The 14451-nt window shown below is 43.0% G+C and overlaps 1 pseudogene; it reads right to left on the bottom strand.

Annotated features, from left to right (window-relative positions):
• Positions 1-12767: 12767 nt before the first annotated feature.
• LOC136570955 (uncharacterized) lies at positions 12768-13945 on the bottom strand (annotated as a pseudogene).
• Between the last annotated feature and the right edge of the window lie 506 nt (positions 13946-14451).

The following is a 14451-nucleotide window of genomic DNA, read 5'->3' as shown; positions in this document are numbered from 1 at the left end:
AACAAATTTTTCCATCTAGTTTGTTTCAGTATTGGTACAAAGACTATTTTCCCGCCCTCAGGAGACAGCAAAAACAGTCAACAACTGAAATGCTTCAGAAATGGAAATGATCTGAATCACAAATATTTCTTTTCACATCAAATTTAAAGCCTAAGTCATAACTGTCAAACAGATAGAACTATTTAAAGATGAATGTACTATACATACTAAAATATTCCCAGAGATAACTATTGTGCCCTTAGTCTGTTTAAAAGTCTAGACTTCCTGGTAAAAAAACTTGTACAGCGCTGAGGTAGCTCCACAACATTCTCTTTTCAGATTAATTAAACTCTTCAGTCTCACCACCGTTACCAATGGATTTCCGTAAGTCCTTGAAAACCAGTAATTTCCCTTTTTTCCTTCTATGAAAAAAATGACAGTGACAAGAGTTATTTGCACTCCCTATTTTCTGAAAAGCCTGAACATCATCAAGCCTTAAGAACTTTATCATGAGTTTTACTTCAAAGTAAATTTTAAGAGAATGGCAGAAAGAATGGGAGCCTCAAGCAAAAGAATTTAGGCTTCTAATTCTTGGGTTGTCTTCTTACTTACCTAAGACAAGAAGTGGAAAGAGAATAGATTAGAGTTAGCAGCTGTTTAAGATTTGCATGTACTCTTCCACTCTTCCAAGAGGCCAAGGATGCTTCTCTGGCCCTCTCTCCCTCCACAAGCTGCAGCTTCCTTCAAGGCACATTCACCTGCTGTGCAATGGAGCTCCCCACGAGCTCCATTGTGTTCCTCCACGGTTCTCCAGGGACTGCTGGGAGACAACCTGCTTGATGATGATGTCCTCCAGGGACTGTGGGGGATTCTTTGCTGTGTCAACTGGAGCACCTTCTCCTCCTTCTTGTCTCACTTTAGTATCATGCAGCTGCTTCTCATACTTCTTTTTTCCCTCACTTGTCACTGCCTATTCATATGTTTTGTACTTTTGACAATATATTTTCACAAAGACTGATGGGCTCAGTTGCAGAAATGTGTCTTGCTAGAAAATTGGATACTATAGAAAACCATGATTTTACAGCAAAGAATAGTGGAAGTACAAATATACTGCTAAAGAACCGGAAAATTGACAATCATTCATTGTAATACGTCCCCTCATTTTGCCTTCTTTCTCCTTAAGATCTGGAAAGACTACTGGGCACTGAAAAACACTACAGTGTTGTTTCAAAGAAAAGACTTTTTTAGGATTCTAAGGCGCATGTTCCAATTGCTTGAGAAAATTGAGAAAAGGCACTTTGTCTTTTGTGATAAATATCATTAGCCAGTAGGGACAAAGTCTGACCAACAAGAGCAGATCAAAATCTGATGAGACCAAGCAATATACCTTGAGTGGCCAGGACAGAACCATCGAGTCGTCGAATCTGTTGAATTGGAAGGACCCCATCAGGATCATCATCAGTCCAACTCCTGGCCCTGCCTGGGGCCATCCTTGAGAATCACACCATATGCCTGAGAGCAATGTCCCAAACTCAGACAGGTGTGATGGTGTGACCACTCCCTGGAAAGACTCTTCCAGTGCCCAGCCATTCTCTGGTTAAAAACTTTTTCCGGATACCCGACCTAAACCTCCCCTGACTCAGCTGCATGCCATTTCTTTGAGTCCTGTCTTTGTAGACCTCATTTGAGGACTTTCTAATACCAAGGTGATTCCGCCCCAGAGCAGAGCAGAGCAGAGAAGAGCAGAGCAGAGCAGAGCAGAGCAGAGCAGAGCAAGACAATCCCCTCCCTTGCCCAGCTGGTGATACTGTGCCTGATGCACCCCAGGACAGGCTTGGCCCTCCTGGCTGCCAGGGCACTGCTGATGCACATTCAGCTTGCCATTGGCCAGGAGCCTGGGACCCTTTCTGCAGTGCTTCTCCCAGCCTCTTGCTCCTTCCCCAGTCTATACACCCACCAGGATTGCCCTGTTGCAGGTGCTGAATCCAGCACTTGCCCTTGTTCCACTCCATCTGGTTGGTGATTGCCTGTGGGAATCCTCAAAAACAGAGGGGTTTGGGAAAGCTGCAAAAGGAAGGCCTCAGAGACAGCAGAACTGTCATTGGAGCTAAGCAGTAGTCATAAGGTTTGTCAGCAGAAAAAATAGATGAGAAGTAGAAAAGTAAGGACAAATGGAACAATGGTCTGTGTATTAATGCTTGTCTAGAATAACTCCCTAAGCTACAGCAAAGTATATCTAGCGCGATGTTAGGTAGTTCTAAGCTTAATAATGGAGCTCTGTGCATTGTATCTTAAGGCTTACAAGCAGGTCTTTTATTCGAAAGAAGTGAGCATTGTTCTAAGCCCAGGTACATGTCTTTATAGTGATTGGACAGAAGTACTGTCAATATGCTTTTGCTTTGTGTGATTGGTCAAAAAACTTTTCAAGTAAGTTGTAACATTAAGTTCTTTGTCTGCTGCTGGGGACGTGAGCTGCTGGCAGCTTCCCATTGTCATCACCATGTAATGAGACTGATGCTGGAAAAAAACCAGCTTGAGACGCCGTCCCCAGCAGTCCCGCCCCTTTTGTGATTTGTGCATAGACTCCCGGCCAGCAAGAATTGCCCATCTCTCCTATTTGGCAAGATCTCTCTGCAAGGTCTCTGTGCCCTCAAGGGAGTTAGTTCACAGCTCCTCCCAATTTAGTGTCTTTGGCAAACTGTCTTAATATTCCTTCAAGTGCTGTGTCCAGGTTGTTCAAAAGATGTTGAAGAGAACTGGCCCAATGATGATACTGTCTTAGCCACTGAAATAAGTGCTTCATACTTCCTCTTGTGCAGAAATCACAACAAATTTCTTTTCTATCCATGCAGATATCTTTTCTTATGCTCATGCTTTTTATCCCAACAGCAGCTGACACGACATTTACAGGCACAGCAACAGCACACTTTTCCTGCTCTTACTAGACTTAACAATTTTGCAACCGGTCAATCAGTGACCTTTGCAACTGAAGTCAGACCTTCAGCATTTCTCATTAAAGGAATGTCTTCAGAAGAAAACTTTGCTGCCTACTCTGTACGACTGAAGAATAGATGATAATGAGTTAGCATCACAATCAGTTAAGTACAGAGCCTATACTTTAGCAGGGAAAAAATTAAAAGAAGAGCTCTTTTATGCAACAACTATCTGAGAAACAAAACAACTAGGATCTTCCACAGGGTTCCCTGCAGTAGAAATGTACTTGTATGAATGCAGAAGATAAAAGATGTGGTTTTGAAAGGCTATGTCCTTGCTAAGCTAAATTGGATCTCATCCTGTAGATGAAAGATCAAGGAGCTCAAAGCGGAGCTAGAGAGACATGTCCAGATAATGAGACAGAGCAAAGCATTTTCCAAGATAATTAAGCATTCTGGTGGACTGGCCAGTTAGGTTAAATCTGCCACACCCATTCACTTTCGGGGACTGAACTGTGGAGTGCTAAACCGTATCTGCTGCTGTGCAAAGTAAAAGAGATCCATCCAAATTGTATGGTTAGTGTGAACACTCTCACTCTCAATTGTAAAACACTTCATAAGCTATTAATCAGTCTTAGGAACAAAATGAAATAAAGCTGTTATGCCATCTGGGAATGGGAAAACATGTTCAAAATATTTTTTCTCTATGTTTTCTTCTTTTTTTCTTTTTCTTTTTTTCTTTTTTTTTTTTTTAATCCCACATTATGTGATTGATAATTTCAACCATTCTGGAATGCTTTTAACAGATGAACCCAGCATAGTAGTTTTATTACAGGCTCTTGTCCCTTACATGCTTCAGGACAGGTTTGGAATATACTCCACAGTCAATTAGTGGTTTTTTATCTCTTTTCCCAGAGACAACTTTTAAAGGACTACTTAACCCCTAAAAATCATAATTTCTCTGGTTTCTCCAAGCTTTTTGAGAAAGCTGTTTTGGTTTTGTTTTGGTTTGTTGTTTGTTTTGTTTTATTGCATCATTCCTAATGTCTTCAGACCTACTACAAGAAGAAGTTAAAAATAGATCTTATTTGAAGAGACTGTTAAAGCTAATGAACTGCCAGTCTTGGTATTTGTATCTTTCTAAATCCTTTAAATTCCAAGGTTGCCTTCCTGAATCCTCAGTTACTTAGAAAACATTGTGTTTATAAAACAGACCCAGTTCAATTGCTTCTGCAAACTCACCTTCATTTTATAGGATTGTACTTCAAGAAATCTTGCTTCATTCAAACATTGAAAGTACAGATTTGACATCATCTGTGACCCTTCGATCTGTCTGAACTGTATTTCATTGTGTGAGTATCTCAGTTGCTTCAAATAAGGACAGAATCTTTTCAATTTGCATAGCATGTTATCTGAAGATCTCCTGTCTGCTTTCTTCACTTGCTTTAATGGGAAGACAAGGGAAATACATTTTGAATGTTCTCTTTTAGAGTCTACTTTTACCTACCAGTGTGCTTATATGGACTAGAACCAATGTCAGCTTGAAAGAAGGTATTGTCACGATCCGCTGATACCAAGGGGTTGGTTAACTGGTTGGTTGGTTAACTGATCTAGGAGTGCAACAGACAACCTGGAAAGGGGATTGCAGTATCAATCCAAACAAATGCACCTTTATAGAATGACCACAGCAAATGCCTGAAAGGAATCAGGGAGAGGAAAAGAATAAAAAAGAGGGGGAGAAAGAGAGAGGAGTATAGCTACCAAACATGGAGAGACTAAGTCCTCTTAGTCCAGCCGATAGAGTTTGCCTAGTCACGTTGGGAAGATCTCAAAGTCCTGGTTAACTCAAGGTTCTATTATAGTCCATTGCTGAGGGGGGAAACAGAATCTTGAAATGGCTGAGGGGGAACAGATACAATCAAGAAGAAGAAGAAGTCTATTGAAATTGCTGAGGGGGAAAAAGGTATTGAAGACGGGTACAGACAGTCCATGTTCTCAGCAGGATAAGTCAGTATCAGCAGTGAGTGGGACCCAATGTTTCAGGACTGCTTTCTGGGGGAAACCAGTCTAGGTCCTGTAGGCACATCTGTAGGCAACACTCAGCAGGCATCCTGCTTCAGTCAGGCCAGCACCCCTGCATCAGAATTACAGGTGTCTCAGTCTCAGTCCTTGGTAGGGGGGCTTCAACCTCGCTGCCTCACGCTGGTAGTGGAGCAGATGAAGGATTTTCCATGGGGGGGCTACCAAGTTGCCCCAGCAAGTTCATCTGGCCAAGAGGTGGGAAAATTCCTGGTCTATTGTCGTGAAGCAGGTGCAAGCATATAGGCCGGGTCGCCCTTTGGCAGGCCCTGCTAGAAGCAGTCACTGAAGACACAGCTGTGAACAATCACTTGGCAGGCCAGAATTCTGCTCAGGGGCCTCAGGATTTTTGGTGTTCATCCATTACTGGCAGGCCAGAGGTCCCATCGGGGTCCTCAGGGTCCTGATATCGGTCCTGTGGACGGTCGTGAGGCAAATGAGGGGAACCTCAGACCGTCTTTCACAGCACCTGGTGACTCACGACAGGCTTCAAAGGGTCTTCATCAGCAGTGTTCTGTACTATTGTTGTGTACTTGTCGCACATTGGTAGCATATCCCGGAAAGCAGAGACAATACGTCAGACAGAGAGAGAGAAGGGAAGGACAAGAAAAGATAGAAAAAGGCGGGGGTAAGGAAACAAGAAACAAATATAATAACAGTAATTTAAACCATATTATTTTGAAACATTTTTTTCAAATATCTGAAACTAATCACAAATAATCAAAGGCAATAAAGCAATAAACAAATCCACAACAGTTAATTTAAAATATTTTTTTCAAAACAATTCACCAAAAATCAAAAGTAATTTTCTTATAATCATCAAAGAAAATTGAAGACGATTTCAAAACACATCCTCTCATTTATAGTCGCCTTGTGTCAATAGTCTTGGAGATGTCCACAGTGAAAAGGACATCAGCCAAGTTGTGTGCATTAATTACAGACATCAATTTTGTTAACTCTTTCATCATTCTCCAATTCATAATGAGTAAGATTGCTGATTAAAAAACCCCAATCAAAACGAAACGCAAAAGGGCAATGATGGGATGACACATACTGTTCAGGACTCTTGTGGCAATAGGTGACCACCCAAAAAGAGTATCCTACCACCTGTGTTCAGCATCTTTTCTTACTCTCTCTATGACATGGTGTATTTCTTTCACATTGTGATGAACAGTTACCAGTGCTTTCTGTCTATTCTTCTTGATCTTCTCCAATATTTCAATGAAGTCCTGATGAAGCAAAGATTGCTTTACCAAAGTAATGGTCATCCCAATGGGAGTAGGTTTAGGGCAAATTTGGGAGAAAACCTCCAAAAGGTGGACCCTCCAGAAAACAAACCCACACGGCCCCTCCCCCCAACCGGGTCGGGAAGGATTCCTTGGAAACAAGTGGAAAGAACCTGTTTCTGTAACAGGCAAAGCACCCCCCAGCACACAAAAGGAACAATACCAGATGGCACCACTCTTTCACCGCTCTGAAAAAGTAGACAGCTTCAGAAAGTCTCTCTTGGGAGTGCTCGCTCTGTTATCAGTCTGTCCTGTGCTGGGGTAGCTGCTGCACCTTGGCCACAAGGTGCAAACTCTCGGTGTTTCCCAGGTCCCAGTCCGGAGCAGGTCCGAGTAGGTCCAAAAAAGGGAAAGGAGAAACAGTCCAGGGAAAATTTGGACTGCTTAGCTAAACTAACTAATGAGCAGGAGCAAAAAAGCAAGAGCAAAGCAGGAGCAAAGCCGAAGCAAGAGCAAAGCGAAAAGCAAAGCAAAAAGCAAAAGCAGCACCCATGTACTGCCCTGTCTCTGTGTCACGCCAGCTGTGGGGGAGCGGCTGATAGCAAAACCGAAACAAAACATTCGCTCTTCACAGCCAGTCTTGAAGGCACAGAACATGATATCCAGCATAAACAGAACACACGGATGGGGATACAAGCATCATAACGTCACCCTAGGACAGTAATAGTTTGTGAATCAGTCTTTAATTGGATTGTAAAAGGTAATGGGAGGTAACTGGAGCTTCTGAAGAAAAATCACATCCCTCAATTTTGTAAAGTTACAAGCGCAAAAATTTGAATGATTTTTACTATCCACTACTGCATTTTCTACAAATACCATATCACAAGCAGTTCTAAAGCACCCACACCCATTGCCTATATATTTAAGGACTGTTTCGAAAGTCTCGTTAGGATGAATTTCAAAATGACAGATATTTTGTTCTGTGTCCAAACAAACATCCTGAGCTGGAATTGCATTACTTTCACAGATGAAGCCTTGTTCTCGGACAATAGAAGATTCCAAATTAACATAGCTCCATCATGATTTAGCCCTAATGCAATAATAGGAAATCTCAAATGCACTGAGGCATTGCGTACGGTTAACACAAGAGCTGTGGCTGTGTTTGTAATGGGGTGATAAGTAAAATTCACCAAGTTCCACCAGGACTGGAATTCTCTTTCAAAATCAGTGGCACTGTCCCAAATTCTTTTCTGAATTTCAGTAGGAAAATTGCCTTCACCTTCTCTTATCATTGAGGCAGCAACTGACTGCATCGACAATTGTGCCTGGATAGAGCTAAGAGCCAAAGAAAGGTTGTTTTGTGTAGCACCGAGTGCATCAGTATACCAATTTGTGATCACTTACATTTACCTTTTCCCAAGCTGGTAATATGTTTGATAGCAAGCTCTGCTGTGTTCCCAAAGCCAATAAGGATGATTGCAGTGGTTGTTTTAATTTGGTCAAATCTCTAACCATTTTGTGGCAGCCAATTTATCCATTAGTGTACTTCAGAATCAATACTATTTAGAATTCCAAAACCTGTTCCCAAAACACCGGTTATATCTCTTAGTGTCCGTTTTAAAAGAAAAAACGGACTTTCTGTTTCTGCAGCCAGGTGGTCCAACCCTCAAAGGAAGTCCGCAAAAAAGGCAAACAGGCCGGCTGAATTTCTGAGACATTGTTTTGCATCATCAGCAATTTGACTTGTTTAAGAGACCGTGCCAGATTGAACAATATGTGTTGTTGACCAGTTTTCCTGATTATGTATGGTCCAATTTCAAAACTTCTCAGGCTAAGCATAAGCGGTGGTTGGGCTGGAGTGGTGGTAGTAGAAGGTTGGTTCATACCATTTATTATCAACTTAAAAGAAAAGCCTTCACTAGTTTTGGACCAAACTACTTCTGCAGTTTGTGTTAATGTAAAATTGCGCCAACAGTCTTGTATGCTTGGGGGCGTACAAACCTGTTCACGCTTATTTGTCTGATCTGTCAAAACACTGATTGAGATTGCTTTGCTATAAGCAGTTCCACAAATCCTTTGGCTAATTTCTTCTCCCACTACCCCTTGAAGCTGCCAGGCTTTTTGTTTTTCCCATTCCTGCCAAGTGAACAAAAGCTTGGGACCAAGGCCACATTGACTAAGGGGACTCTCAGTCCCTTCTGCCCACTAGGATGTAACTACTGTACTCAATGTCAGCTTTGTGCTCTCAGTCCCTTCTACCCATTGGGGTGTAACTATGGTGCTCAGTGTGGGCTTCATGCTCTCAGTCCCGTCTATTCCACTGGGATGTAACTATGGTACTCAGCATGGGTTTTGTTATAGCGTCTATCTTAAATTTATGAGCTAAGCCTTTTCAACCTAACAGGTTGGTCAAGTTATTTTGCCAGCGGCATGTCACTTAAGTCGGTTTAGTTAACGTAAAATTATGCCAGCAATCAATTGGTTCATTTTTACAATCCTTTGTACTTGCAACATTGTTCGTTTTGCGACCTAGAGTGTAATGACCAACATACTCCTGGCAGCAACACAGAGTAAGGGGAATTTGTTTGGCACACTCCCACTTGTTTGTAGGACACAGTCTCGCTGAAGGGATATCCCAATCATTTTTCCCATCTGGTTCCATAAAATTTCCGGCAACTGTGATGGAGGTGGATTTCTCATAGAGAGATCCTTCCATTTTTCTGCATGCTTCCACAACCGACTCACCAATTGTTCCAGTTAGGGCTCTAGTCCAGTCCTTCTGATCCCATCCCCACTCACTTGGACCATATACCTGGGGGTCATGCAGCACTATAGGCTCTAGGTTCGGGTGGCCACCCTTGGGATACGCTCCTAGAACATTAGTGGGATGGAGGGTAGCTTCAGACCACAACCACTCAGCAGGATCCTGTCCATGGAATTGTGGTAGGATGCAGAAAAGCATCACCAGTGTTATCATGGTTCAGATGATTTTCATGTTCCTCAGGGTTCTTCTGTCAAAGTAAAAACAACAGAAATCCTTCCACTGAGGGCAGAAAAGAGTTAAAATGATAGGATTATCCAGCATGTATTTATCCAATGCTCTTTCCCTAGAGCATCAGAGGCTACCCATGCATATTTCTTCAGAGGGGTTTTCAGCACTAGTGCTACTTCCCCTACAGTAGGGAGGTCCACCAGAACAGGTTGTCCAGGGTAATGTGCTGGACTTTTTGAATCGCCTCATCGCCGAAGTAAGTGAACGATGCTTGGAGCTGTTGGGCAAAAGGCAGTGATTTTGGGACATCCATTCGCCCCCCATCTACTGTTCACTCTTTTAACAGCTTCCCATAACCGAACGTCCCAATTTCCCTCCCGGGGCTTCAGAAGTCCTTTCAAAAAACCCTTGGTCCTTTCTAAGATCCCCTTAGCTTGAGGGTAGTGGAAAGGGGTGTGGAAAGACCGCTTAATTCCTTCACCTTTTGCCCAATGCTGTACACCTCTAGCAGTGAAGTGGGACCTGTTATCAGATTGAATTTCTTGTGGCTTTGGGAAAGTCCCAAACCACCCCTGCAAAGCTTTAACTTCATTATCACCTGTAGCTCTTTTCAAAGCATCAGCTTGAACCAACCCAGATACAATTTCTACTCCTACTAGCACAAAGTGTTTACCTCCTGACTTCTTAAAGGGGCCAATATAGTCTACCTGCCATGCGTCCCATAAGCCTTTACCCTTTCTTAAATGCAGAGGGTCATCTTCTAAAGGATGTCTCTCCACTCACCTGTGACATTGCTCGCAGGCTGATACGCATGTTTTACACATTTCCCTGGTAACCAGCCAACCACAAGCATGAGCTTCTTTGTACAAATCTTTCGCACCTGTGTGCTGTCTTTTTCCATGCAGCAATTCTAATAGTTGATCCCAGTCCTCGGTAATGAGTTCCTTTTTCAGGGGGCTGAGCCTTGCTAGTTCATCAGCTCTATTCTTCCACTCTCCTGCTGGATTTCCATCTGTTTGCTGAGAAGCTACCCAACCAATAGCAACATTTCCTTGGCTTGCAACATCTAAAATTTCTTGCCCCTTTTCCTTTTGCCACACTGGAATTCTGTGAACTTCCCAATCATTTTGCTGCCAGAAAGGAAGCCACTCGGTACAACCTTTGTACACTGCGTAAGAGTCGGTATAAATGCAGACAAGAGAAATGTTCTGTGCCTCACATCGGAAAACACTCCAAACAGCTATGAGTTCCCCAGCCTGAGCGCTGCCTTCCCCTTCGGTAATGATTCTTTCACCAGATGAATTGTGTAAGACAGCTGTTCTATATCTCCATACCTTCCCTTCCCGTTTTGCAGAGGCATCTGTGAACCAAGAACTTGCCGCTTGTTCGGGGGAGAAAGGAAGGGCAGCTTTGATTACAGAGGCAGATTTATCTTGGCTGCTAACCAGGCTCTCAGTGCCTTGGATTGTTAGATTTTTAGCAGCATCTTCCGTTATTGAGACGGTATTACAATAGCCTTCCATCTGAGCATACCATTTCCTAACTGAGGCCCTTTGGGCTACCCCGTCAGGTTGGGGGCGGGGGGGGGTGGGGCTCCCATTAGTGACGATTTTGATAACTTTGAAAGGGCTTCTTAATACAATATGCTCTTGTCATGCAATTTTTTCCTCTTCTAGGAGAGCTAAGCTAACTACAAACAACCCCTTTTCCCAGGTAGTGTATCTTTTCTCAGCATCTTTGAAACCACAGGAATAAAAACCAAGAGGCCCCATTGGACCCTCGGGACCCCACTGCCAAATGTGTACTGATAGCCCTGAGGAGGCAAATCCCCATTCCACCTGAAAGGGATCTGTGGGATGGATAGGGCCTAGTGCTTGGTGAGCTGTTGCCTCAAAAATCAGTAATTGCAATGCTTCTTCCTGAGAAGGAGTCCAATCCCATTTCATCCTTTTCCTCAGCAAGTCAAAAAGCGGCCTAGCAATTATTGAGAAATCTGGGATGTGTTTTCTCCAGAACGCTAATAGTCCTAGAGCTTGCTGGAGATCTTTCCTCAATTCAGGCCTTTGAATCTGATCTAAAGAGGTTAGGGTATCGGGTGGAATACATGTCATGCCTCCTTTCCACCAAATTCTCAAAATCTTCACTTCCTGAGAAGGTTTCTGAATTTTCTCTGTGGGTATCTGCAAATCAAGACTTTTTAAGTGAGAGATTATTTTCTGCTGATGTTTCCCTACTACCTCTATTTCATCCTTCCCCCCCTCCCCACCACCCCCCCCCCCCCAGAGTGTCTTAAATGTATTGATTATCAGCTACAGGATCAGCAGGATCAGGTTTGGGTACTTTTTCTAATTCCTGAACTAAAGCATGGTGGGCCAAAGTGGAGGAGTGTTTGTTGCCTTGGGGAAGCCTAGTGCAAGTGTATTTCTGTCCTTTCCCATGGGAAGGCAAAATGGTCCCTATCTTCTGGCTGTATAGGTATCATAAGGAAGATGTCTTTGACATCCATAGTTGCCATTGCCATGATTGAGTGAGCCTTTTCTTGAATTGATGTTATTAATTCAGCTAAGTTTGGGACCAGTGCTGTAAGAGGGTCTGTGTTGGCATTAAGCCTGCGAAAATCTACTGTAAATCTCCACTTTCCACTGGCTTTTCAGACTGGCCATACCAGTGAATTAAAAGGAGAATGTGTGTGAATTATTACCCCTTGGTTTCTCAAGTCCTGTAGAACCGCTTTGATACCTTCTCTGGCACCAGAAAGTAGAGGGTATTGTTTTACATTAGTTGTTTGATTATAGGGTAGGGAGGGTGCGGTTTGAAGCAGCCTAATGTTAAGTGGCAGTGTGCCAAAAGACCACAGAAATCCCTCAGAGTCTTCCCACTGCCTCCCAGCAAGGACACCCATTCCTAATCAATTATTTGGAATGTTCCCAATTACCATTTTGATGACTAGTTGATGCTCATTTCCAGGGCGCGTCAGTTTGGCTAAGGCAACATTCATAGATTCTGTAGTTCCCAGAGCATTAAGAACACAGCATTGTCTCTTAGTTGGAACAATTCCACACCTCTGGGCATCCTTTTTTGTTAGTGCAGAGATTTGAGCCCCAATGTCAATCAAAAAGGTTACTAGTAGCCTGTGGAGGCCCGTGATAGCTGGGCTTAATTTATATCCTGATTTATTTTTAGTGAGCATTCTTAAATAAACCCAAGCTCCGCCCCTTTGCCCGCCTGTAAGCGGCAGAGAGATTTGTTTCCCGAAAACCCTGTTGGTTTTGGTTCACTGCCTGTGTTCTGTGGGAGAGGCTGGGGGAGGGTTAGTTTTTGTCCCTGAGAAGGGAGGGGTGCACTGGGTTGAGCCAATGGATTCGGTTTTCGCTGGTGCCAATTATTTATTATTTTCTGCAATTTCTCAAGGGGCAAACCATCCATCACCTCTTTGGGGACCCACTTTTGAATTCCCAACAACCACCAACGGTGGCAGTTAGAGATCTGTTTTCCTTTCTCTATATTTTCACTGTGAGGAGCCCCAATAAACCAAACACCTTTGTTATTTTCTGATTTCTATGCCGGGGTTTTTATAGCTCCATATTGTCTACAATAATTAATTAGATCTACTGCAACTTCAGCTCATGTCCAAACTTTATGGCTACTGGCAGGTGAATCCGATTGAGAAGCTGAGGGCTGTGAGGGGGAAGAGTAGGGAGTGAAGCCAGGATCTCTAGGTCCACTTTGGTCAGGGGAATTCCTGAGGAACCTTATCTAGTCTTTCTACAGGATTCAAAGCCATTATGGTTTTCTGTAGAGTCATTGCTGTATGTTTAAGTGTTTCTGGAAGCCCATGAGTTCAATTGGTCATTAGTTCTGGCTTCACAGGTAATTGCATTGGGCATTCAAAACCAGGAACTAATTTCTTTTCATGAATCATTTGCAGGCAGGCGGCTTTGTGGACACTTTCTAAGAGCTGGTCGGTGGTGTCAACGATTGCCAGGGGGTCACCCCTTTCCAAAGGATTCATTCTCCCGGCCCAGAAAGACGCACCCTGTGTCAGGGACCATGCATCACTCTTACCTCCTTATCTCCTGTTATGAAGAAGGCTCCATGTCCCCAGTACCCACTGGCCTCCGGTTCATTTAATTTGATCTCCACCATCGAGAGACACTCGGAAGACATATTCTGTCTCTGATTCTTGTGGGAGGCGCCCGAATTCTTTTTACAGCTTAGCTAATTCGGTAGCACTGAACGGTATTTGTTTAGTTGTGATATGTGGGTCAAGATCCTCTTTCGGCAATGCAGAGAGACAGGGAGACCCACTCGGTAATCAGAATCCAATTTTATTGTGGGATACAAGCACTTATATACCATTTCAGGGAGACTAGTAATGTGTACTACAATGATTAGGTTAAAATCACATACACAAACTTACGCATATAACAACATCTCTTGCTTGCAGAGTTTAATGCGATTTTCTTTTGCCAGTAAACCCCTTTGATTTAATCTTCTTGCAATCCAGGTCTAATTTTCAAAGTTCCGTTTGTTTATGCCAAGGCATCCTGTTATCAAATCTCTTATGTTAACCAGGTCCAAAGTGCATCATCTGTCTTATGTCCCCCAACATTCCAACAATCCTCATCATTAATATAGTTCTATTCTGTTGGAACCAAGGGTCTCAAGTGAGGACAGCAGTATTCTCTCCAATTTTTTACTGCCTCAAGTTCCTGACGGGGATAGATTTGTTTCATGTCAGGAGTTTCCTTTTCCTCTGGCTCTGTAGAGGAATCAGTATGATGTGAATTCTTAGCAAGTTCCTCTCTAAGGGCAGCTCGCAACATATAGATCTCATTTCTATCTTCCTTTAATTCTTTCTGCAAAATTTCAACTAGGTTTTGAAGGGAATCTATTCTTGCTATTTCCTCGTTTCTTTGCTTTAAAAGGGTTTCTATGGCTGCTGTGAGACAAGCTGCCAAAACTGAGCAGAGGATGGTTTTATTTTTGCCCAGTTTAACTTCTGTTTCATGTTGTAAAGAATGAATTCTATCTATGACATTTTCTAAATTAAACCAGCTGTTCTCTGCCCAAACCTCCCCCCTTGGAGAAGGCTTGGCATTCTATTTAGCAAGCAGAGCAGAAAATTCAGCTTTAACTTTTGTGCTAGAGTTTTCAGTCATTTTATGAAGGGACCAAAACCATGACAGGGAGGTGCAAACTTAAGTTAGACAATCTCACAGCCTTTGCTGTGCTCCCCTTT

Source organism: Molothrus aeneus, unplaced genomic scaffold (genome assembly GCF_037042795.1).
Source record: "Molothrus aeneus isolate 106 unplaced genomic scaffold, BPBGC_Maene_1.0 scaffold_44, whole genome shotgun sequence".
Taxonomy (NCBI): domain Eukaryota; kingdom Metazoa; phylum Chordata; class Aves; order Passeriformes; family Icteridae; genus Molothrus; species Molothrus aeneus.
Note: the sequence above shows the minus strand (reverse complement) of the source record. Positions and strands in the feature narration are given on the sequence as shown.